The sequence below is a fragment of the Nothobranchius furzeri genome, chromosome 15 (genome assembly GCF_043380555.1).
Source record: "Nothobranchius furzeri strain GRZ-AD chromosome 15, NfurGRZ-RIMD1, whole genome shotgun sequence".
NCBI classification, from domain to species: Eukaryota; Metazoa; Chordata; class Actinopteri; order Cyprinodontiformes; family Nothobranchiidae; genus Nothobranchius; species Nothobranchius furzeri.
Window position 1 is genome coordinate 50,337,485 of NC_091755.1, and position 3,915 is coordinate 50,341,399.

Here is a 3,915-nt window from a genome sequence, read left to right on the forward strand (position 1 = left end):
ACACTTTAAGAAATCTCAACTTTCCGACTGCTGGGGCTCATTTTCTCACCGTCTTCATCGCACTCTCCTCTCTCTCTCGCCTTTTTCCTGCTCCTCATTCCCTCTCGTCTCCCTCCACCCGCGTGTGCTCTGCTGCGTGTCTGAGTCTGATCCTCCCTCTTCCCCGCCCCTACTGCTCTGTGTGTGGAAAGTCTGGACACGCAGTTACACATGTTGACCAATCGCCTGTAGCTTTCACCAAAGCAAGAGGGGAGGGGGGAGGGGAGGGGGTGTCTCCCAATGACGAGCCAGCTCCCGTCATTCACTTCAAAGAGCCGGCTCTTAGAGCCGGTTCGTTCGTGACTGACACGTCATTATTTGGCATCAACAACAAGAAGGCATGAATCCATCCAGGCCTGTATCAACGGTTCAGGCTGGTGGTGGTTTAATGGTATGGGTGACATTTTATTGGCACACTTTGGACCCCCTTGTAACTGATCATCGTTGCAATACCACAGCCTTCCTGAGTATTGTTGCTGACCATGTCCATCCCTTTATAACCACATTGTATCCATCTTCTGATGGCTACTGCCAGCCGGATAACGCTCCATGACATAAAGCTCGAATCATCTCAAACTGGTTTCTTGAACATCACAATGAGTTCACTGTACTCAAATGACCTCCACAGTCACCAGATCTCCGTCCAATAGAGCACCTTTGGGATGTGGTGGAAAGGGAGATTTGCATCATGGACGTGCAGCCAACAAATCTGCAGCAGCTGCGTGATGTGGTCATGTCAATATGGACAAAATCCCTAAGGAATTTTTCCAGTACTTTGCTGACTCTATACCACAAAGTATTAAACCTCCCACTGTCTTTATGGGTGACCCCATGAGGAAAGTTGACCAATGAGCAGAATTGATTGTTTATCCCTTGAAGTCCGTGTGGCAGGGGTGAGGTGGTGCTCACTCCTCACCCCTGCCACATGGACCCAAGGGATAAACCATCAACCCTGCTCAGTGGTCAGCTTTCCTCGCGGTGTCACATCCATTAGGACAGTGGGAGGGTTAAGGAAGTTCTGGAGGCAAAAGGGGGTTCAATGCGGTATTAGCGAGGTGTACACAATAAAGTGGCCAGTGAGTGTTTATATAAGTATGTACAGTATGCCCACTGGGAAAGCATTAGACTGAAACATTCATATTAAAATGATCATCTGTATGTGTTTAAACAGAACTTACGAGTAACTCAAACATTTCTGCTGAATCTGTTGATCATGTCCTAAAATTACTTTTATCTTAGAAATAAACTGTTTTTCCCACTAAACCAGCTGTAACTTTGTCTCATTTATTAAAGACATAAAATTAAAAGTCAGAAGCTTCCCTCTTGATGCTTTACGGATAGTGCATTTTTAAATGCACCACTCATATTACAGCCACCATAAAGGCAAAATATTTGACATAATGTAAATAAAATCTAAGCGCAGACGAGCAGAGTGAATCCCAGTCATGAAGTCAACAAGAGAAGAACAAACTGAGATGTTTTTTTTTCTAAAATTTGCACTCTAGCTATATCAAACTAACAGTTCTCTCTCCATTCAGTCTTTTTGTGCCAAAGCTGTGAAGCAGAACAGAAACATGAGGGAAGGAAGAGAAGAAGACGGCGAGAAAATGGGCGCACGGGGGACTCAAGAAGAGAGCAGAAAATTGAACGATCAGCTAACAGGCTTTGTTGAAACAAAGCTTGCTGGGGGCATCGAAGGCGATGGGGGCAGTCAATGAGCAGGAGGGGGCCATAAACAGAAAATAAACACTGTATCCCCACTGGGCAAACAGAAACATGAGGGTGTGACGAGAGTTCTGCTGCTTGGCTTCTTCATCTTTTGTCTGAATACGATTGAAATCAACACACACGGCAAATTTCAACACGTTTGTAAACACATCTGCACACCTTGCATCTGAGGATGCATTGCTCCTCTGAATGGCCTTTCTGTGATACAGGATTAGAGTGATTTGCTCTGATTAAGCTGACACCAGTTAGGTTCAAGCAGGGTTTTGTAATAGTTTAATTCATGGGCAAGAAGATGGGTTCAAATGAGATTGTGGAGTGTGGTCGATTAAGCTCATTAGGCGTTTTGAAGAGGGCAGCCTCTCGCGCATTCCTTCTTTTCCTGCAATCAGATCCGGGATGAAAATGGGAATTAATTATGGGAGAAAAAAGGCCGCTGATGGCCGGTGCTGACGCATGTGGGCTGGGAGCGCAGCACGTTGTCAGTTCTAAGCCTGACTGAGAACACAGGGTTTAGATCTGAGCGAATGACTCTCTCGTTGGCCATTAAAGTTAACATTTACTTAGCAAAAGTTTCAAATGAGAGAAAAAATAAGTTAATGAATGGAAGTTGTCAGATAAACGTACAAATGCAGGTTTTTATTTCTACACTTTTATATTTGCCTACACACTAACACAAGTTACATTTGTTTAGTACCTCTAATGGTAAATGGTAATGGTCTGTATTTGTATAGCGCCTTCTTAAGGTTCTGCAACCCCTCCAAGGCACTTCACAACAGTCATTCACCCATTCACACACTGGTGGGAACGAGCTACGATGCAGCTACAGCTGCCCTTGGGCACACTGACAGAGGCGAGGCTGCTGAGCACAGACACCACCAGTCCCTCTGACCACCACCGGCATTCTCTGATTGGAACCGGGATCGAATCTACAACTTTCTGATTACTGGACAACCCGCTCTACTTCCTGAGCTACTGCTGCCCCTAGCTTACAATGCAGTAGACATTTAAAGAGGATATCCAACTGACTTATTTGGTTTCTTGAAGACATTTGCGTCTCATGGGAGGAGCTTTGTTAAGGCTTTATCAAACAACTTCAGTTCCAGTTGCTTTCATTCGAATTTCTTTAGATTACCATGACCTGGATGACTGAGATTCTTCACCAGCCTATGTTTAATGGAATTTGTTTACATGTAATAAAATATTATTTGGTTAGATAGAACTTTTAAGCAGCAATCCAGAGTTTGCCTCCTGTCGGGAACAGTCTTTTTTAGTTTTTTGTTTTTATAAATGTGTTAAAGTGATTTTTTCTGTTTAATCAAGCCCACCCCCTTCCATTAAAGTCCCATTCAAAATGAACTGAACGCTGTTCAGCATTAACCAGTAGTGTTAGACATCTGCTTATGTACAGATGTCAATCACACAGCAAGCGCACGGTTCAAGGCAAGGTTCCTTGACATTGAGAAACACCCAATGTGTTTTAGCTAATTTGCACCTTCGTGAATTACTAGGCATTACTTCCAGCTGTGATCACAGAAACAGGGAGAGGGGCTTTGGATGCACTAAATTTTTCCATAGATGGTTCCTTCTAAAACGATTTCTGCTTTAAAATTGTGGTTTACTCATTTATTAAATGCATTTGCAGTGTTCTCTAGTGTAAATCAATGCCTTATGAGTCATAACATTTTTTTACAATGCTTCCGTTCTGAGATGTAGACGTTTGCTGGTGCAGAGATGGGCTGAAAACAGCAGGATTACTCACATTTGCACACGCCTTGCTTCTGATTGGCTAACAGAACATGTTCAGCCATATTGCAAAGTCACTATCACCAATACACTCTCCGCTCTCTCTCCTCACTGCAAAATGTTTTTTTAAAGCCTTTCTATGGATGGGCACAAGCCAAGATGGGTGAGGCTGTGAATGCTAATTCACAGTGTGACATCACAGTGGGAAGATTTTCAAATCCTAGCATTTCACAGTCTACTTTCTATCAGAAGCTAATGCAGGAGATAAGTGTAGAAGACTGTTTTCATGTTCAGCCTGCATGAAAACCTCAGAGTGACCGAAAATAATCAAAAATAATAATTAAAAAAAAATTTAAGTCAACCACAACTTTAAGAACTAAAACTTTTACAAAATCTTCCAAGTGG